The following is a 23595-nucleotide window of genomic DNA, read 5'->3' on the forward strand; positions in this document are numbered from 1 at the left end:
CTCTAGGTGTGGGTATGCATATGTGAACAAAACCTATTCCTTGCATTCATGGATTCTGAGGACAGTTTGGTTCCTGTTTACAACTCCTAGTCATGCACATCCCAGGATTTTCCCTCTTTTTTCCCCAGGAGTGAAATTAAATCAGGACCTGTGACACTAAAGGAGATGGCTCTTGTACTTGGCTCCAAATTTCCAGATCAAGGATACTGAACTCACAGAGAGTTTACATCACAGCTTGAGTTTGTACAGTAGTGAAGTGGCAGAGCAGGATTTTATGGAATCTGTACCAGAGTCATCTCTTTTAACCAGCTAATTATGCTCAGGTACACTGACCTCCAATATGCTACCTCCAACAGAACTCCCTGTGGCAGACACTCCTTCCTTATTGACAGAAGCTTGGCGTTCTTCAAGCAGCAGTGTGTCCAACTGAGAGGAAAAACTGGCTGGTCTAAACCAATAATGTCATTCCAAAACCTTTTAGTAATACTCACTTCCTCAGCCTCCTTTATGTTTAGGAGTACACAAGTGGCCAGGTTCAGGCCAATATGTATAAGAATAAGAGGGATTGTTTGGGGAAGTATCAGTGATACATTTCCCAACATAAAAATGTTGGGAAATGTATCCTCTCAAGTGAAGATGTGATGCCCAGACATGCCACAATCATCTTGCAATTGTGAGGGAATAATCAAAATAATTGAAGAGGAAACAACTCAGTACACTGGCATCATAGAAATAACAAATCAACCTTGGAATGACTGGCTTCCAAACTTTTTGCTCAGTAAGCATTAAGTATAAACATGGCTTAAACTGAGGGACAGGAATATTTTTCTGCAAATGGTGTGATAGGAATTATTCTAGGTTATGCAAACCATACCATACAGTCTTTATTACACGTACTTCACTCTGCAATTGCAGCATGGAAATGGCCATAAATAACACATAGAATAATGAATGTGGCAATAGTCCAATAAAACTTTATTTACAGACAATGAAATTTGAATTTCATTTAACTTTCATATTTCAAAAATTGTTTTTTGATTATTTTTAAACCATTTAAAAATGCAAAAACAATTTTAAGCTCATAGGCCATAAGACGTTATTTGTCAGGTTGTGTTATACTTACAGCTGGCATGCCTAATAGCTTCACTCTCCATATCTTAGTGCTCAGATAACAAGTGTCTAAAAAGAAAAAGATCTTATAAAATTGTTCAGGCTAAGATATTAATGTTTAATGACATTTTAATTATGTTTTTCCTCCCAGAGATATTTACATTCTAACAGTAACCCTCTCCTATGATGCTCTCCAAGCTCCTACTGGGGAATTAGAGACATTGGTATCAGCTTAATGGGGTGAAGGGACAAATAAGGTAGATAAGCCTTCCTGAGACTCTCTTAAGTTCACTTTGTAAGAAGGGAGAAAGACAATACATGAATCTCTGGCTCCAACTGTCATCATCTTACCTTGTGGAAATGTGCTATGAATGGACCCAAGGTCACATGGTTAGCAGATGCCTCAATAGAGAGTTCAGTCCAGGTGATTTCTTTCTGAAATCTTTGTTCTGCACTATAAATCACTGAAGAAAAAAAAGAAAGTAGCCCATTTTTAATATTCTCTGAAATGCTGAAACTATGAGAGGGTTTAGATTGGTATCATAGAGTAAAACAGCTTATCTAAATACAACAAATAATATGAGTAAGTTAACTTTTATTCTATTCATTCCTGATGGATTGAAGTCACATTGTGTTTTTGGTCACTTGTTCATGCTATTTTATCTTCCAAATTTTCTTTTTTTTCCACTGAGTTCACTTACTTTGGCCACAATTTGCTCAAAGCAGTTTTCACCTCTTCATTTCTGACTGAGTAAATGATGGGGTTCAGCATAGGGGTGATCACTGTGTAGGACATGGCCACCAGTTTGTCTTGAGTGAAGGTCGAGGAGAGTTACATGTAGAGAATATGGCAGGACCAAAGAACAAAATGACCACGGTGATGTGGAAGACATAGGTAGAGAGGGCATTGTGACTCCCCTCTGGAGAATGGTTCCTCTATTTGAAAAGAATGACAATATAGGAGGCCACCAAGTTGAGAAAAAAGAACACAGAGATTAAGCACTATTGGACAACACAATAAACCTCTTCACAAAAGTGTCAGTGCAAGCAAGTTTGAACAGGGGATGGAGATCGCAAAAATAAGCATCAATTACCTTGGGGCCACAGAAGTGTCAATGGACAGTGTCAAGGAGCTGAACCATAGAGTGAATTATACCCACCAGCCAGAATCCAGCCACCAGTATGTAACACATAGCCTGGCTCATGAGGGTTGTATAGTACAGTGGCCTGCATACGGTCACATAGTGATCATGAACCATCACTGTGAGCAGGATGATCTCAGTCATGTCAAAAAAAAATGGAAAAAGAAGAACTGAGTACTAGAGTATCCCAGGGAGATGAACTTAATCTTGGAGAGTTGGTCTGTAATGACTTTAGGGACAACAGTAGAAGAATGACTAATCTCCACCAGGGACAGAGAGTTAAGGAAGAAGTACATGGGGAATGCAGACTCTTGCTGATGCTAATTGTGAGAATAATGAAGACATTTCCCACCACTGTGGCCAGGCACACAGGAAGAAACACCACAAAGCACACTTTCTGTATTTCTGGATCCTGGAAAATGCTAGTCGTAGTTACATCATTGACTATTATTTCACCTGACCATCAATTCATTTGGATGATCCACAAGTAAAGGAAGTGAGAGGACTGAAATAAAACAAAAAATTGTGATACAAATTCATTTTTTAATAGTGCTTTAAAGCATGTAAGCCCACAACACTCAATCTCCATTTAGTCTACATTTACTATCAACCCTCTAACATCAGGATACAGATTGGAAAATTATGAGAAAACTGGACATGACTCCACCCATTCCATCAATCCCATCCCCACTCTATGAATGGAAAAATGATCCACATTTGCTTAAAAGTTTAACAATTTTCAAGGGATAAGAACATGCCCAAATGGGCTCAGAAACATTTACCCCAGGACTTTTACAGAAAGATTGGAGGAGGGTATAAGATGCTCCATTTTATATAAACCTGCAGCTATAGGAAATATTTTTGCCACCATTTATAAAGAAGGAAGCCAACATGAAGGATAACAGCTCTGCCAGTTAGGGAGAAACTTACTTCTGATGACATTGTTAATCTACCTGGTTTCAGTCTCACTTAAAGCTGGAACAACCATCAGGCTTCTCAGTTACATGGAAGAATAAAATCCTTTGGTTGTTGTTTAAACAAATTTGAGTTGGGATTCTCTCATTTGCACCAAAATAGCCCTGATAAAAGCCTTTTGTGAAGAGAATCTCTGCTCTAAGTGAGAATGCAGGATAAAAATCAGTCCTAGAAACATGAAAATGGATGTAGCAAGCTGTAATAATCATGTTGGAAAAGTAGGTCAAATGCTTTAATGCTGTAATTATTGTTGTTGGTGTTCCAAGCATTTATTTAATGTAAAGTTTTACTAAAAGTTTTTACAAGTGTTGATTTAGTCTTCACAGCTCTGCTAGTTATCTATCACTGCATAACAAAGTATCCTAAAGTATAATGCCTATCCAACACTTCTTTTTAATTTACTTCACAAATCTGCAATTTGGGTAGTGCTTGCAAAAGAAGGCTCATCTCTTCTCCATGCAGTATCATCTGCTTTCAGACAATTGGGGGCTGGAGGATTGATTCCCAAGATGTTTCACTCACAGTCTGGCAATCTGGTGTTAGTTGGGAATTCAGCTAGCACCAAGGGTCAGGAAACTTGGAGACTCTCCACATGGGTATCTCTAGTAAGCCTCTTCATGGGTTTCTTGGTCTCCTCATGCCATAATTCTAAGAACCAGTCTCCCAAAGAGATAGGACACATTTTACAAACATGGGACCAGAAAATTGGACCAGCCACATGTCTACTATATTCTACTTGTCAAACAGACACAGAGTCCAAATTCAAGGGGAAAGGACATAGAATTTCCATCTTTCAACAGGAGAAATATCAAAGAATTTGGGTCCATGTTTTAAAATCATCACACAATATTATGACATAGGTATAGTCTGCTTCTTTTCTGAAGATAAGGAAAATGAGACTCTGAAAAGTTAGCTAACAGTGAAACAGACTTATGATTCCTAACCTAGGTTCAAAACTCTAAAAGGGAAGAAACACCAAAATTTTAGGGATTGTATGCAAAGAGTCCATCATAAAATATTGTCAATGGTTAGCTTTAAGTGGTAGGATGAAAGATGATTTTTATTTCCTTCTTTTGATTTACCAGACTATTTCAATTTTCTAAAATGCATAATATGGCAGTGATTTCATTACAAACATTTTTTGATCCAATCAATTTTCCCCCAAATAATTCAGGTACAAATACCTGTAAAACAAGGGGTAATATGCCCTATGAAAGATCAAAAACACAGACTGTATATTAAGAAGAAGTATTGAGGAATGAGTGACTTGTAGGGGCAATAACAATAGAAAACACAGGATATAGGGAATTATCAGTAAGAAAAGCAAGGACAAAAGACCAACCTTGAGTCTAATCTAAAATCACAATTTTTCCTTTACAAAATCCAATAACAGCATTCCCATATCCGTATCTGATGAGTATAATAACTTGAAAAAAATAAAAACAATAATTTTGAGAATGTTTTGACCAATATATTCTTTTCTCCTTACTCACTTTATGATGTTTTCTAACAGACGTTAAAATTGAGAAAACATAGTAGAATGCTTTTTGTGGTAATAAAGGAGAGCAGACAATAAATAAATTGATACCTAATGTACAAGTGACTCAACATCATCATGGAAGTTAAGCAGCCATGTACCCAGTAACAGCTGCCCTCAGGAGTCTTACAGTTTTTACAGAGATAACCAATGTACACACACCTAAGCGTAGTCCAAATTTCATTGTTTCAATGTGTCTGTTATCTGTGATTTATAATCTTATTATATCACTTTTGTACAATTTATCAAGCTATGACTTATGAAGAAATTATAAACATACATGTGATGTGGTTTGTGATGCCAATATCTCACTCATATCTCCTTGCCCTTACCACTTCAATACATACTGGCCCAACTTCCAACTTACAGCACTGTCTGACTTTCCCTAAGGATTTCCTGTGGTATTAAAACCACTTTGTCCATCCATGTGGAAGACTGGAGATGCTGAACAATTTACACCTCTAGAAACAGCTCTCAACAATGGCTGATGGGATTTGGTGTATGAACACTGCAGCTCCCTTGCTCCTCGGGTAGGTTAACTCTGAAACATCTATTCTGTTCCCTTTCCTAATAAGATTAAACTTCCATTGCTCACAGTGATAATTGGCCTAATAATATAGTCTTTATTGGCTGCCTTCTTTCTTTGACTCACTTCCTCTCTCCTCTATCAGTATGTTCTTTGCCTCTCAAGTAAATTATTTGCATTTAAATCCTTGTCTCAGAGTCAGCTTCTGTATTACCCAACCTGAGCAAGCTTTCTAAAGGGAGTTTCTGAATCTATGCATGGCAAATATTCTAAATCCAAGCAGATTCTTTTACACAAACCCAAAAAATAAAGCACAATTAAAGAAAATTTAAAAAAAAACAATTATAGGCCAACCTTATGTCAAAACTCCTCACAGAACTGGTCTTGATTCCAGTCCCCATACACTCTGTAAATACTGCAATCTATCACCCATTTGCATTACCCCACCAGAATTTCTTCTATCAAGGTGAAAACAACCCTCAGCCTGCCATATCTAAATCTATCTTTCTTACAAACTTTGCAGCCACACTCCAACCAGTCATTCACTTTTTCTGAAAATGTTCTTTTAACTTGGCCTCCTTTATATAATGTTCTCTTTGTTTTATTCCTACCCCTTTGTCCAGGTCTTTCCTGAAAAATACTTTCCTGTCTGACCACAATATTTTTGAGACTTTCAAAGACAGCCCTCTTCTCTTACTATTTTCTCACCACAGGTAATCTCATCCAGACAAGGTGGCTTTAAATACCATCTATGTGATATTGATTCTTCATAAGGGCAAGTCTCAAAATTGAGGCCTTGGCTTATTAAATAGGGAGCCCCTCTTTCTTAAGAAAAATGTTAAGCTTGGCTACTTGGGGGAATTATTAATGGTTTGAGCTTCCCAGTCCCTCAAGGGACTCTGCAGACACTTTTATATTTTCTGCTCCAAATATTCTGAAATACAGAGCAGAAGACATTAACTTGCATAAAACAGCAAGATTTTCTTCCATATTCCATATTCCATATTAAATAAAACTGAATCAGGTTGTTTAACTCACTAGACAGATTCAATTAGATAGTGCAAATTTTGGACAAAATAAGCATTTTCCTTTTAACTCACACAAAAGTTAAAGCTTTAAAACACCGACAATATTATTTTTTACATTGTATATTGATTTATCTTGTTTTAACCAGACCAGTTTCATCACATCTTTAATGAAAGTTTGCTCTCTTTTAGCTTTTTGAACATTGCTGTGTGGACTTATGCTAACCTTCAGAGCTGTAGAATTAAACTTGACTTTTAGGTGTCACACAGACACTTAAAGTTCTGGGGGATTACTGGGCTATACAAAGAGTAAAAACACCTTTGAAATTATTGATAATAGTTAATGCTTACAATCTGAGCTTTAATTTTTATAAGCACTTTTAAATGAAGCTTCTTTCAGAAATAAACATTAAACATTTGTTTTATATTAAGGAGCCAAAGCAGATGTCTTGTTCTATTATACCTTAACTCATTTAACAGAGTTATGTTATTTAACAGATAAAAAGTAATATATATATATATTTGTTTACTTTTCTTTTTAAATTGAGCACATAGTGTGGGCCACAGTGGCTCAGCAGCTGAAGTTCTCACCCGCCGAGGTGGAGACCCAGGTTCAATTCCCACTGCGTGCCTATGCAGAAAAAAAAGAAAAGAAAAAATTTGAGCAATACACTTTTAGAGAAATATTAGAGCAAAACTGTGCAACTGACAATTTGCCTGTTTCTATGACCTGTAGCCTGTTTAGAAAAACTAAACCATAATCATGCAGAATAATATCAGTACATAACATTGACAGTGAGAATATTGTGAAATTTTTAGGAATTTAGACAATTTTCAAATATATGAAGTATTTTATTTATTCAAATTTAACTAGCAACAAGATACAAATCCCTTTTAACCATTGTAATACTTCCCAAACACTTTTTTTTATTAATTAACGGAAAAAAAGAAATTAACCCAACATTTAGAAATCATACCATTCTACATATGCAATCAGTAATTCTTAACATCATCACATAGATGCATGATCATCGTTTCTTAGTACATTTGCATCGGTTTAGAAGAACTAGCAACACAACCGAAAAAGATATAGAATGTTAATATAGACAAAAAAATAAAAGTAATAATAGTAAAAACAAAACAAAACAAAAAAAACATAGCTCGGATGCAGCTTCATTCAGTGTTTTAACACAATTACTTTAGAATTAGGTATTATTGTGCTGTCCATTTTTGAGTTTTTGTATCTAGTCCTGTTGCGCACTCTGTATCCCATCAGTTCCAATTACCCATTATCTTACCCTGTTTCTAACTCCTGCTGAAATGTGTTACCAATGACATATTCCAAGTTTATTCTCGAATGTCGATCACATCATTGGGACCATACAGTATTTGTCTTTTAGTTTTTGGCTAGACTCACTCAGCATAATGTTCTCTAGGTCCATCCATGTTATTACATGCTTCATAAGTTTATCCTGTCTTAAAGCTGCATAATATTCCATCATATGTATATACCACAGTTTGTTTAGCCACTCGTCTGTTGATGGACATTTTGGCTGTTTCCATGTCTTTGCAATTGTAAATAATTCTGCTATAAACATTGGTGTGCAAATGTCCGTTTGAGTTTTTGCCCTTAATTACTTTGAGTAGATTCCCAGCAATGGTATTGCTGGATCATATGGCAATTCTATATTCAGCTTTTTGAGGAGCCGCCAAACTGTCTTCCACAGTGGGTGCATCATTTGACATTCCCACCAACAGTGGATAAGTGTGCCTCTTTCTCCGCATCCTCTCCAGCACTTGTCATTTTCTGTTTTGTTGATAATGGCCATTCTGGTGGGTGTGATATGATATCACATTGTGGTTTTGATTTGCATTTCTCTAATGGCCAGGGACATTGAGCATCTCTTCATGTGCCTTTTGGCCATTTGTATTTCCTACTCTGAGAGGTGACTATTCAACTCTTTTTTCCATTTTGTAATTGGGTTGGCTGTCTTTTTGTTGTTGAGTTGAACAATTTCTTTATAAATTCTGGATACTAGACCTTTATCTGATATGTTGTTTCCAAATATTGTTTCCCATTGTGTAGGCTGTCTTTCTACTTTCTTGATGAAGTTCTTTGAGGCACAAAAGTGTTTAATTTTGAGGAGTTCCCATTTATTTATTTCCTTCTTCAGTGCTCTTGCTTTAGGTTTAAGGTCCATAAAACTGCCTCCAACTGTAAGATTCATAAAATATCTCCCAACATTTTCCTCTAACTGTTTTATGGTCTTAGACCTAATGTTTAGATCTTTGATCCATTTTGAGTTAACTTTTGTGTAGGGTGTGAGATATGGGTCTTCTTTCATTCTTTTGCATATGGATATCCAGTTCTCTAGGCACCATTTATTGAAGAGACTGTTCTGTCCCAGGTGAGTTGGCTTGACTGCCTTATCAAAGATCAAATGTCCATAGATGAGAGGGTCTATATCTGAGCACTCTATTGGATTCCATTGGTTGATATATCTATCTTTATGCCAATACCATGCTGTTTTGACCACTGTGGCTTCATAATATGCCTTAAAGTCAGGCAGTGCAAGACCTCCAGCTTCGTTTTTTTTCCTCAAGATGTTTTTAGCAATTCAGAGCACCCTGCCCTTCCAGACAAATTTGCTTATTGGTTTTTCTATTTCTGAAAAATAAGTTGTTGGGATTTTGATTGGTATTGCATTGAATCTGTAAATCAATTTAGGTAAGATTGACATCTTAACTATATTTAGTCTTCCAATCCATGAACACGGTAAGCCCTTCCATCTATTTAGGTCTTCTGTGATTTCTTTTAGCAGTTTTTTGTAGTTTTCTTTACATAGGTTTTTTTCTCTTTAGTTAAATTTATTCCTAGGTATTTTATTCTTTTAGTTGCAATTGTAAATGGGATTCGTTTCTTGATTTCCTCCTCAGCTTGTTCATTACTAGTGTATAGAAATGCTACAGATTTTTGAATGTTGATCTTGTAACCTGCTACTTTGCTGTACTCATTTATTAGCTCTAGTAGTTTTGATGTGGATTTTTGCGGGTTTTCGACGTATAGTATCATATCGTCTGCAAACAGTGATAGTTTTACTTCTTCCTTTCCAATTTTGATGCCTTGTATTTCTTTTTCTTGTCTAATTGCTCTGGCTAGAACCTCCAACACGATGTTGAATAATAGCGGTGATAATGGACATCCTTGTCTTGTTCCTGATCTTAGGGGGAAAGTGTTCAATTTTTCCCCATTGAGGATGACATTAGCTGTGGGTTTTTCATATATTCCCTCTATCATTTTAAGGAAGTTCCCTTGTATTCCTATCCTTTGAAGTGTTTTCAACAGGAAAGGATGTTGAATCTTGTCAAATGCCTTCTCTGCATCAATTGAGATGATCATGTGATTCTTCTGCTTTGATTTGCTGATATGGTGTATTACATTAATTGATTTTCTTATGTTGAACTATCCTTGCATACCTGGGATGAATCCTACTTGGTCATGATGTATAATTCTTTTAATGTGTTGTTGGATACGATTTGCTAGAATTTTATTGAGGATTTTTGCATCTATATTCATTAGAGAGATTGGCCTGTAGTTTTCTTTTTTTGTAATATCTTTGCCTGGTTTTGGTATGAGGGTGATGTTGGCTTCATAGAATGAATTAGGTAGTTTTCACTCTGCTTCAATTTTTTTGAAGAGTTTGAGGAGAGTTGGTACTAATTCTTTCTGGAATGTTTGATAGAATTCACACGTGAAACCGTCTGGTCCTGGACTTTTCTTTTTAGGAAGCTTTTTTTTTTTTTTTTTTTTTTTTTTTTTTTTTAAAGGAAAGACAGAGAGAAGGAAGGAAGGATAGAAGGAAGGAAGGAAGGAAGAAAGGGAAACATCTTTAAACATTTTCTGGTTTTATTGTATTCTGTTTCTCCGTTTTTGTTACATGGGCTGGGGCCGGGAATCGAACCGAGGTCCTCCGGCATAGCAGGCAAGCACTTTGCCCGCTGAGCCACCGCGGCCCACTTTTTAGGAAGCTTTTGAATGACTAATTCAATTTCTTTACTTGTGATTGGTTTGTTGAGGTCATCTATGTCTTCTTGAGTCAAAGTTGGTTGTTCATGTCTTTCCAGGAACCCGTCCATTTCATCTAAATTGTTGTATTTATTAGCGTAACGTTGTTCATAGTATCCTGTTATTACCTCCTTTATTTCTGTGAGGTCAGTAGTTATGTCTCCACTTCCATTTCTGATCTTATTCATTTGTATCCTCTCTCTTCTTCTTTTTGTCAATCTTGCTAAGGGCCAATCAAACTTATTGATTTTCTCATAGAACCAACTTCTGGCCTTATTGATTTTCTCTACTGTTTTCATGTTTTCAATTTCATTTATTTCTGCTCTAATCTTTGTTATTTCTTTCCTTTTGCTTGCTTTGGGATTAGTTTGCTGTTCTTTCTCCAGTTCTTCCAAGTGGACAGTTAATTCCTGAATTTTTGCCTTTTCTTCTTTTCTGATATAGGCATTTAGGGCAATAAATTTCCCTCTTAGCACTGCCTTTGCTGCATCCCATAAGTTTTGATATGTTGTGTTTTCATTTTCATTCGCCTCGAGGTATTTGCTAATTTCTCTTGCAATTTCTTCTTTGACCCACTCGTTGTTTAAGAGTGTGTTGTTGAGCGTCCACGTATTTGTGAATTTTCTGGCCCTCCACCTATTATTGATTTCCAACTTCATTCCTTTATGATCCGAGAAAGTGTTGTGTATGATTTCAATCTTTTTAAATTTGTTAAGACTTGCTTTGTGACCCAGCATATGGTCTATCATTGAGAATGATCCATGAGCACTTGAGAAAAAGGGTGTATCCTGCTGTTGTGGGATGTAATGTCCTATAAATGTCTGTTAAGTCTAGCTCATTTATAGTAATATTCAGATTCTCTATTTCTTTATTGATCCTCTGTCTAGATGTTCTGTCCATTGATGAGAGTGGTGAGTTGAAGTTTCCAACTATTATGGTATATGAGTCTATTTCCCTTTTCAGTGTTTGCAGTGTATTCCTCATGTATTTTGGGGCATTCTGGTTCAGTGCATAAATATTTATGATTGTTATGTCTTCTTGTTTAATTGTTCCTTTTATTAGTAGATAGTGTCCTTCTTTGTCTCTTTTAACTGTTTTATATTTGAAGTCTAATTTGTTGGATAATAGTATAGCCACTCCTGCTGTTTTCTGTTTGTTATTTGCATGAAATATCTTTTCCCAACCTTTCACTTTCAACCTATGTTTATCTTTGGGTCTAAGATGTGTTTCCTGTAGGCAGCATATAGAAGGATCCTGTTTTTTAATCCATTCTGCCAATCTATGTCTTTTGATTGGGGAATTCAGTCCATTAACATTTAGTGTTATTACTGTTTGGGTAATATTTTCCTCTAACATTTTGCCTTTTGTATTATATATATCATATCTGACTTTCCTTCTTTCTACACTCTTCTCCATACCTCTCTCTTCTGTCTTTTCATTTCTGATCTAGTGCTCCCTTTAGTATTTCTTGCAGAGCTGGTCTCTTGGTCACAAATTCTCTCAGTGACTTTTTGTCTGAGAATGTTTTAATTTCACCCTCATTTTTGAAGGATAATTTTGCTGGATGTAGGAGTCTTGGTTGGCAGTTTTTCTCTTTTAGTAATTTAAATATATCATCCCACTGTCTTCTAGCTTCCGTGGTTTCTGCTGAGAAATCTACACATAGTCTTATTGGGTTTCCCTTGTATGTGATGGATTGCTTCTCTCTCGCTGCTTTCAAGATCCTCTCTTTCTCTTTGACCTCTGATATTCTAACTAGTAAGTGTCTTGGAGAATGCCTATTTGGGTCTAATCTCTTTGGGGTGCGCTGCACTTCTTGGATCTGTAATTTTAGGTCTTTCATAAGAGTTGGGAAATTTTCAGTGATAATTTCTTCCATTAGTTTTTCTCCTCCTTTTCCCTTCTCTTCCCCTTCTGGGACACCCACAACATGTATATTTGTGTGGTTCATATTGTCCTTGAGTTCCCTGATACCCTGTTCAAATTTTTCCATTCTTTTCTGGATAGTTTCTGTTTCTTTTTGGAATTCAGATGTTCCATCCTCCAAATCGCTAATTCTATCTTCTGTCTCTTTAAGTCTATCATTGTAGGTATCCATTGTTTTTTCCATCTTTTCTACTTTATCCTTCACTTCCGTAAGTTCTGTGATTTGTTTTTTCAGTTTTTCTATTTCTTCTTTTTGTTCAGCCCATGTCTTCTTCATGTCCTCCCTCAATTTATCGATTTCATTTTTGAAGAGGTTTTCCATTTCTGTTCCTATATTCATCATTAGTTGTCTCAGCTCTTGTATCTCATTTGAACTATTGGTTTATTCCTTTGACTGGGCCATATTCTCAATCTTCTGAGCATGGACCGTTATCTTCTGCTGCTGGCATCTGGGCATTTAGTCAGATTTCCCTGGGTGTCGGACCCAACAAGGTTGTAAGATTTTTCTGTGATATCTCTGGGTTCCATTTTTCTTATCCTGCCCAGTAGGTGGCACCCGTGGCACACGTTTGTCTCACGTGTTTGGAAGGGATCCACCCTGGTTACCGATCTCCGCGGCCTGGGGATTTCCTATCCAATTCTCTCAGTTTGTTTGGGGGGCTGCATGTGGTGGGGGCCTCATCCGCTGTGGCTTGAGGGGACCCTTTGGCTCTTTTACCCTGTATTTTGATTTATCTTAGTCCTAACCATATCAGCATCATTGATATTTCTAATGAAGTCTTATCTCTTATTCAATTTCTTTAACAGCAGTTATATGCAACAATGCTGATTTCCAGGACTGCAGAACTCCAACTCTGAGTCTTAGGTGTCACAAAGGTACCCAGGGTTCCAGAAATACCAGGTTATATGTATATACCACAGCATTTCAAGATCTAGAATGACATTTACAAATGCAGACTAAATGTGACTGCTATAAGAACTTACAATTTAGGGTCCAACTATCTTTTAAGTATTTTATAAAAGAGACCATACAATATTTGCAATTTTGTTTCTGGTTTATGTTGCACCATGTAATATTCCCAAGTTTCATTAATCTCATTGCATGCCTCATGACTTTGTTCTTTTCCATTGCTACATGACATGTATTACACCAAAGTTCACCTTTCTGATTCTCAGTCAATGTATCTTTCACCACCTCCATCTATTGGGCATCATGGATAATACCCAAAGTAAACAATCTGTGATTTTATTATCCTCATCTTGTTGTACAATCAATAATCTTAATTTTAGACAGTTTTCATTGTTCCAAAGAGAAAAAAGCAGATAAACACACCCTTACCAAGTAGAAAATCCAAACCTCCTTTTAAATTTCATCCTTCACCACTCTAATTATTTGCCCTTGGTTGCTGTGGTACTGTTGATGTCTTCCTATTAAAGATAGGCCATAGCATGCAATAGTAGTTATCTCCATATGCCTTGAACTTATAAACTATTTGTACAAAATTCATAGTTCATGCAGGAAATTATGTGTATTTTTAGTGTTAATTGGTGGGATACATGGCTGTATACATCTTTCAATACTATTCAGCTTCAATATGGTGATATCACTCATAAACCCACTAATGAAGTGCCTTAACTTCTATCTGTCCCTTACATTTGAGTTCAATCTCATTAGTCAACCATTCATCCATCTTTACTTCTGTGTATCTCTGGTTCCCTTATAATCTACACTATAAACCTCTGAGTTTACCTTTAAGAGGGTCATAATAGTGAAATCATACAGTATGTATCTCTGCTTCTGGCTTATTTCACTCAGCATTTCTCCTCACAGTTTATCCATGTTGTCTTATGCTTCAGTACCTCATTTCGTCCTACTGTTGCACAATATTCCATTGTATGTATAGAAAACATTTTGGCTATCCACTTATCTTTTGATAGACATACAGATTGTTTCCATCTTTTGGCAATTTTTGGCAAGAGTTTTGGCATAGTGACATTATGTGAATATGTGAATAATGTCACTATGAACATCAGGGTGCAAAAGTCTGTTTGTGTCACTGCTCTCAGATCCTCTGGGTATATACCAAGTATTGGTATTGTTGGATAATAGGACAATTTGGTATTTAGTTTTCTAAGGAACTAACAAACTGTCTTTCACAGAAGCTGTACAATACACATCCCTACCTGATGTGAATAAGTGTCCAATTCCTCCTCATCCTCTAAAATATTTGTAGTTCCCTCTTTGCTTAATAGCACCCACAGACAAAGACTTTTTTTAAAAAATAGCTCTAAATAAGCTCACAGAGCTAAAAGAAAGCACAAATAACTGAAGGAAATCAGGAAAATGATATCTGAATGCAAAGATAATAACATTATAGTGATAGAATTCTTCAAAATGTACTAAACGGAGCTGAAGATCACAGTAACAGAAGTTAAAAATTCCCTGAAGAGGCTCAACAGAAAATAAGAGTCAGCAGAATAATCAATTCACTTGAGAATAAAGCAATTAAAATCATTCAGACTGAGAACAGATAGAAAGAATGCAGAAAAGTGAATATAGCCAGAGAGATCCATGGGACAGTGTCAACTGTATGATTATATACCTAGTGGAAGTGCTGGAAGAAGAAGAGAGAGATAAAGGAGCAGAAAGTACATTCAAAGAAATAATGGCAGAAAACTTCCAAAGTTTAATAAAAGACATAATTACACAATCCAAAAATCTCCACAAACTTCCTACATGTTATTCCATATAGAACCAAAGGGAGACATATTATCACACTGCTAAGCACCAAAGATAAAAAGAGAATTTTTGGGTGGGCAATGGTGGCTCAGTGGCAGAGTTCTTGCCTGCTGAGCCAGAGAACTGGGTTCAATTTCCAGTGCCTGCCCATGCAAAAAAATTAAAACTAAAATTATATTAAAAAGTGAAAAAGAGAATTGTGAAAGCAGCAAGAGAGACAAATGAGATTTAATGTTGACTTTTCATTAGAAATTATAAAGAAAAGAAGTCAGTGGGATAACATATTTAAAGGGATGAAATGAAAACAAATTTCCAATTAAAAATTCTATATCTGGAAAAACTTCATTTCACAAATGAGGAGAGATTAAAACATTCCCAGATAATCAAAAGCTGAGGGAGTTTGTCACCATAGCCCTAAAAGAGATGGTAAAGAGAGTTCTGCAGATGGAAAGGAAAGGACACTAGATAATAGATAAAACCTATAAGCAAAAATAAAGATCTTTTGTTAGTGTAATGACATAAGTAAATATAAATTCCTGTACTATTGGATTTTTGGTTTGTAGCTTCATTTTTACTTCCTACAGAATCTAAAAAGCAAATGCATAAAATGTATTAATAAATGAGTGCTTTTAGACTTACAATGTATTAACATTTAATTTGTAATGAATAGTATATGAAGGTCAGGACAAGGAGGAGTATGGGAACATAATTTGTGTATATTATTTAGGTTAATTTGGTTTCAAAGAAACAAGATTGCTCTAGGATTAGAATGTTAGTTAAACCCCATAGTAACTGCAAAACCTATCAGACAATTTGTAAGCTCTTAGAGACAGAAATCAGAATACAATTTCTTCTTAAAATCATGGATGTGATAAAACGTTTGCTGTTTCTCACCATGAATTTTCTTGCTGACTTTTAATCAGGTGAGATTCTCCCATCTGAATTAATTTACAATTCTTTATACCTCTTGGGAATTACAGTAGTAAAGCTTTGACAATACAAAAAGCAGAAAACTAAAAAACTTATGGGCCTCAATATAATTATAAGTGGTTATTCTACATTAAAAACAAGCAAGTAAATTCCAGATTCAATACTGGATTTTGGAACATTAACATACTTGAAGATGCAAACCAGCCAACACAATATTCAGGAAATATTTTTCAATAAATAGAATAGGAGTTCAAATTTATAAGGAGGTGTTTTATTTTGAATACAGGTTGTAAGTTTTCTCTATGCATGCAAGGAAATAAAATATTCAGGGTTTCAGATTCTGAAAAATGCAAATTTAAGCCATTCTATTTTCTGGCAGAATAGATTGACAATCAATATGAAGGATGGAGCTGATTTTTTTCTGAATTTCCCACAGGGATTTCATACCTTCAGTTAGGTATATCCAAAAAATACTGTCCTTGGCTTCAGATCATTCCAGCTCTAAATTCAAAGTTTGAAAGAAAAAAACACAATAGGTGAAAGCAGAGGTACAGTACCTTCATGACAATAAGACTTGACTTTCCCAAGTTGCTTACAGTGTCTGATTCCTTCAATGACTACACATTTTCTTGAATTTCATTACCAGGCTTTTCTTTCTTACTCATATTTCTCAGTAAATGTCACATATCTATTTCTCAATTTAAAAGTATTTTAAAGCTTTGGAAAGTTGGAGGAGTGGTATTCCCGCAGGATAAAATAAAGTCATTTCATTCTGTTTTTCATCATTCAAGTATTTTTACACACTGAAGTATGAGAATCTCAGCTACAGGTCTAAGTTACCCCAAAATTGCAGTTTCTGCAACAGTACAGAGGAATGTGGTTAGTTGCAGATTTGATTTTGAATCATGAATGTTGTCTACTTTTCCAAATTTCAGAAGTGCCATATGGCTAATTTTGTACCTTAACACCACACAATAAAATTCAATTTATGTTTCATACCAATGTAAATTTTCAGATACTCATTTCCTTGGATACCATCACATTTTTCTATTATCATTTTTCCTCTAATTCCCCTAACTTTAATTATGTTAACTTATAATGTTTAATTTAGAATGGGCTTTCACTACTTTCTGTCAGTGTTACCTTTCCCCTAAAGCAAAATATTTTATGGAGATGAACTAATCCATTAACTTAATGCTCAATTAAGTTATTCTTTCAAATATGAAGCTGCATATGGCATACACAATTGTAAGAATTTTTAAAAACACATTTTATGTTCTTGAAAACCTCACAATTTAGTGGGAATAACTTCAGTCTATACTGTGTTTTGTTACATGAGAGTAACACAGGAGATTAAGAAAATGAGAATTACTGAAGTTCTAGTTCTAGTTCTGGGGAGGGCTTATATGGAGATATCTGCTTTAAAAGCTCCAGAAATGGTGACCAGAAATAATGCAGAGAATGTTTTGAAAACCTGAGAGGAATCAGTGCAGAGATAAGGATTTATGATGGATTACCATCATTCTTGAGAAACTGAAGTTTATTTACTTTAATAACAGAAGAATGTCTAAGCAGAGAATTAATGAATGATGATCAGGACACAATATCTGATTCCACATCCAAAGCAACTAGATATTCTTTGTCAAGGAATTTGGTGTTTATCCTGAAGGAAACTAGATGCCATAAAAAATGTTAAATCATGAATACTATGTTCACACTTGTTTTTGGTTGTTGTTGTTTATTTTGGGGGGGTGCATGGTCTGGAAATCAAACCTAGGTCTCCTGTATGGAAGGTGAGCATTCTACCACTGAACCACCTGTGTACCTCACCTTGTTTTTCAAATAAATGTCAGTATGTAAGGATTTTGGATGGTCATTCGTTGAAAATTTCAACAAGTAAAAATTAATTGAAATATTTCTGTGGAAAATTGTGTAGAATACAAGAAAATAATAGCCAACAGCTAGAAGCAATCTATTTGTCACCAACAGGAAAAGGGTTATACAAATTGTGGTATGCTCATACTCTGGATGGTTACCTACCAATCTTCAATTTTTAAATGAACTAATGATATATTACATCAAACAAATGGATCTCAAATGTTTCCTCTAAAATACATTGTTAAGTTAATCAAGTCAGACATAAACTATTACATGCAATATGTTTCATATTTGAGAATAGGTTCAATTCAACCTATGAATTTCAAAATCAAAGCAGTGGCTGCCACTTAAGAGTGTTCATTGAAAAACTGCAAGAGTGTTGCAATTGTCAAATGTGTAAAAATATAGAGAGTTTTCCACTTATTGAAAAAATCATATAAAAAGCCCCACAAAAGCAGAGATGGATTTGGAAATTTTCAGGAAATTTTGCTGAATTTTAGGTATATGTAGGTCATCTTTTTTCAAATTTGTATTGTGTTATGTTGGCTAAATAGTTTAGGAGCAAAATTGAGCTTGAAAAAGATATTTGAAATTCATCAGTATATTTGTAACTTTTGAAGTCATGAGAGGAAATGTAATCAGTCAGGGAGCATAAGAGGAGTAAGAAGGGAAGCAAACCTAAGACAGATCTCTGGTTAAAACCAAATACAAACAACCAATAAAAGAGAGGGCCAGAAAATGGAAAAGTATGTTCATTGTTCTTGGAAATGTTTGCCCTATTTACAATGCATCTGTATACAGATATCTACCTTGAGATAATAATTTCAGAATTGTCTTTCTGTTTATTAACATAATGTACATTTTCACAGGATGATGATCTTTTTGGAAAAATATAAATAATTTTAAGAAATAAATTATTAATAATTGTAATTAATACATTTAATGTCTCCTTAGAATACATTCAATGTTTCATCAAGGATGACTTTACAGTTTTTGATTTGTAATGAAAGGCAAATTATTTGTCATAATATTGGTGCAAACACCATGTCAAAGGAGCATGGATGAATTATAATCAAATTTTACCTGAGGGAAAACTGCAGCATGTCTGGAAGGGACATGACTCTTGAGTTAGACCATAATTTACTACTTTGATAGAAGGCAACATAATAGACCATGTAAGGGTAAGGGGGGTAAGGGACATATTCCAGACAAAGAAAACACTTGGACAAATTCATGAATTTTTGATAGACACATCTATGGGGTGGATCAAGAGTAAGAGTTGCTGAGATTTTACATTCAGAACAGGGAAAACAGACAGGTGAAACCATGATTTTATGAAATTAAGGAGAAAAAGCAGAACCTGGAAAATATAGTGGAGGATTACAAGAGTTCAAGTAAATAGGTCTGGATAGGAGAGAGCAGTGAAGGGAAGAATGTGATCAAGGTTGTCTGCAAGGAGCTGGGTAACAAAATATGCCTGCTGGGGTATGAGGTATAATTCTATGAGGAGAAAGATGCATCCAAAATATCTGAATAATTGAATAGATTTTATTTTCAAGGTAGGGACCAAACATAAGAAATGGACTCATTCAGTCATTCAACAAATATTTACTCATATAGGTCTTCCCAGGGATTGTGAGGCAGTTGAATTTTTTGTTTATATTTTCACATTGGGATTTGGGATATATGGAGATATTATGGATTTAAATATGTATGTGTATGTGCATATAAGTATAAATGACGTGGGATCTTATAGGTCTGATCTCAAGTCATATATAAAGTCTTCTTAATAACATGTTATTAGCTTTTTAATTTATTTCCTGCATAACATTGCTTCCTGCTATAATTCCTATAACCTTTCCTCTACTTTGAGTGCTTTAAATGATAGCTATTTTCATCCAGTTTCATAATATATTGAACATAATATATTAAACTATTTCATTTCACTGTAATTCCATTGAATGATTTTCTATTTGTAAAATTCTTAATTATCCTAAAGTTGGCCATACATTTTCTAGGTATTTCCATATTTTCATGAAGTTTTTTTCTTGTTGTTTATAATTTTTGCTCTTCCCTCTGTCTGCATTTACTTCATGTACACTAAGAGGTGAAGAAATAACCTCTTGAAGAGTTCTTGCTTACTTCACTGGTTGGTGATTGCATTTATTTCACATTTTTTGTCTATTAAAAATGATACTTATTGATAGTGTTATGCATATATACCATCCTTGAACCAAAATCCATGTTATTTTTATTATAACAAAATATTTAACATTTGGTAAAGATATACACCTTTTTTTGGATACACTCCATTTTAAAAACTTTTTTTAATTCCAAATTTTTCTTATAAACTTTGGAGAATTGTAGTCATGTTCCAATTGTCCTTTTTGAATAATAATGATAATTTCATTACTATTATAAAATTATTTGTGAAAGTTTTTTTGTTTATATCATATTGTTTGTCTTAAAATATTTTCTTCATTCATTCACCTCTTTTATATCTGCTCTTCATTATAATATTTGTATGTTGTATATATAATATACTCAAGACAGAAATTGAGTAATTGTAGTGTTGATTCTACATGAACTTGTAACTACAGCTCATAGAATATGCCAAAGTATTTATAAGAAAGAATCAGCAGGTCTAGCTAAGGATAAGCATGAGAGAGAGGATGGAGTGGCAGTGCTTGCTGCTAGGAAGTGAGAAGAGATGCAAGATGCAGTCAAGTTTCACAAAAGACATTGGGTCCTCATGTCACTACTTAGGTTCTATAACCATGCTACAATGTAGAGAATAAAATTCAGCAAATGTGTGATATATAAAAGCCTACAGAACAGTAAATGCTCTCCCCAAGGAAGACTGAAGCTCTGTTTACCACCTTAAATAAATTCATTGAAACACCTTTGGTGGGATAGACATCCACATGCAGAAAGGAAGCCCTTCTGTGTCCCATAGAGATGACATTTGTCCATAAGGAGGGTAATGATGGGCAGGACCCCAAATCATATATTGTCTTTGTGTAATTTTGTCTGAGACAGACTCTGTCCCTGATCCTATACCAATGATTTTAAGTCTAACACTGTTTTGTTTGCAGTTAATTAATTTTAGGAAAGCTAAAAAAGAGAGAAATATTTTTATGTATTGCCACAGTAAAGCTATAAATAGGGAGTTATAAGTAAATTATAAAGATGTTCATAGATAACCAGGATTAAAAATTAAATTACCAAAAATTATAAAAAGTCCTTTTCCTCTTTCCCAACCACACTTGACATCCAGGCAACTGGACATGAAGTCTCAGAATTTAAAATCTACTGATAAAATCAGTTTTAGATCTGGGATAACTCCTTGGAGATAAAATAGCTTCATTGAGAATACTAAACAATGCAACCATAGCCATGCCTATGTGATAGAAGATTTCTCAGGAAATATGTCATTAAATAATTCCACTCCAGATTATTTTATCTGTTGACCATGTATGGAGGAGCACCAGAAGGGAACTTTCTCCATCATTACCTATGTGAACTTGCTGGGGTTTGGGAAAATCAAAGAAGTTGGGATTGTCCTATTCATTTTATTCCTCAGTCTTTATGTAGTCACACTGGCACCTTGCTGCTAATACTTGCTGTGCAGACAAGTCCATGCCTTCATATGCCATTGTATTTTTTCCTGTGCCACTTAACCTGCATTGATGTTGAATACATGAGTGGAATTGTTCTCTAGTTTCTGTAGGAGGTCTTGGCTGGTAGTGACATTATCTCCTTTATTGCCTGTGTGGTACAGTTTATGTCATTGGTTCCCTGCTCACTGTAGAGTGTTTCCTCCTGGCTACATTGTCCAATGATTGCTATTTAAAGACCTGTTGGCCTCTGAAATGTGTATTCTTTATGGACAACAGGACCTCTATGTATTTAGCAGTTCGGTCTTGGATTGGAAGTTTTCTCTTTCTGAAAGCTGCAATGATTTTGCTTGCCATGCTGTCCTTCTGTGGTCCTGACATCATTGATCATTTCTGCTTTGATCTTTCCCACTGGTGAGGTTCTCCTGCACTGACCACAATGGTATAGAAGGTAGACTTTGCTTCACCATTTCTGTCATTTTCTCCCTACCTTTGGACTATCTAATCTGACTGCTTCATTATGTTCTATAAAGGATTTCTTCCTTTACAGGGAGGTACAGAGATTTTTCAACTTGCTTATCCCACTGATTCCCTGCTTTTGGTGTCCATGGCACCAGCATCAGAAACTACACTCATGCTGAACAAGATTATCTCACTTCTGTACACTGTGCCTCATGCCCCTTCTCAATCCCTTAGTTTATAGTCTGAGAAATAAGGATGTACAAAATGCTCTGAATAGAGGAATAAAATACTTTTCAGGGGTTAATCAGGACTAGGAAAAAGTATTATGTGCAGAGTTTAGGAACTGTGAAAAAATACTTAAATAATCAAAAGTTCAAAGGCAGTCAAAATATCAGTAATAATAATTTGGAAAGTAATAGCTATAAGTAAAGCATTAAAACAATATTTAAGAATTTTAAATATAAGTGGAAGTTAACTACATCAGGTGGTATAAAATAATATAATTACAGTATAATTTTTTAACTATCAACCCATTTGCCATTTTGTTCTTACAAATATCAAAGAAGACAACAAGTATTCTATATTAGTTATAAATGGATGAATATTGTTAATATTTCAAGTGGCCCTTATTTTCATGGAAAAATTTGAACCCAAATTGTATTTTAATTCACTTGATATTTGTTTTTTCTCTTTTCCTCATTAATTTATATTTTGAATAGCATAATTAGAAGTTACCCATGATGTATGATTATGGGTAATAGTGTACCCATATGATACTGGTTTACACAGTGTAATAATGCTTACTGTTTTAAGAATCAACCTTGCATTTTATGCAAATGAGGGTGAGAAACTTATTTTTAAATTATTTTTACACTTGCTTTATTAATGTAAAATTATTTGGCAGTTAATTTTATTACCCTGATAAAGAAAATATCCCTCATATAGAAGGTTAGAGAACACAATGAAGTTTGAGAGTTTACACTTAGGCTATCAAGCCAAATTAAAAAGCTAAAGTAATAATGAAAGTGTGCAGTTTAAATAAAGAAAACCATGATAATGAAATGACTGAGAATCCTGAAATTGCTGTATATGTATGAGAAACTTAATAATGAGAGAGGTATAGCAAATCTGTGAGGAGACAATAAGCTTTTTAAGGAATGGCATTAAGACAATTGTATATCCATATTTTAAGGAAAAATTAAAATTAACCTGATATCCCTACATAACTCATATCATGCAAGTAAATTCCAAGTGGATTGTAGCTATAAATGGGCAAGCTTCAAGATAACTTTGGAAATTTTCTGAATGAATGATATTAGGATAGGTCATATTTACTTAAAAATAAAATTATTTAAAGGGGAATATGAGAGGATTTGATTATATTAAAATGCAGAATTCCTGTTCCACACTGATTGATAAACAGTCTTGGTGAGAACGCAAACCAGAGAGAGAGAGAAAGAGAGACAGGAAGAGAGACAGAGGAAGGCCATATATAACATAAGGTTCATATCTAGTAAATAAAGAACTCCTGCAAATCATTAACAAGTTTAAAGATGACTAAGAAAAGTATAGGCCACAATTAACAACATGCACTTCACAAGAGGAAAAAAAGTGATTAAAACATATGAGGTTAATGTGATGGTGGCTCAGTGCCAGTGTTC

At 34.8% G+C, this 23595-nt stretch overlaps 1 pseudogene; it reads right to left on the reverse strand.

The window, feature by feature from the left end:
• Positions 1-309: 309 nt before the first annotated feature.
• The window catches only part of LOC143680335 (olfactory receptor 4B1-like), a 29628-nt pseudogene continuing 6342 nt past the window's right edge, over positions 310-23595 (reverse strand).

The sequence above is a fragment of the Tamandua tetradactyla genome, chromosome 4, assembly GCF_023851605.1.
Source record: "Tamandua tetradactyla isolate mTamTet1 chromosome 4, mTamTet1.pri, whole genome shotgun sequence".
Classification (NCBI taxonomy): domain Eukaryota; kingdom Metazoa; phylum Chordata; class Mammalia; order Pilosa; family Myrmecophagidae; genus Tamandua; species Tamandua tetradactyla.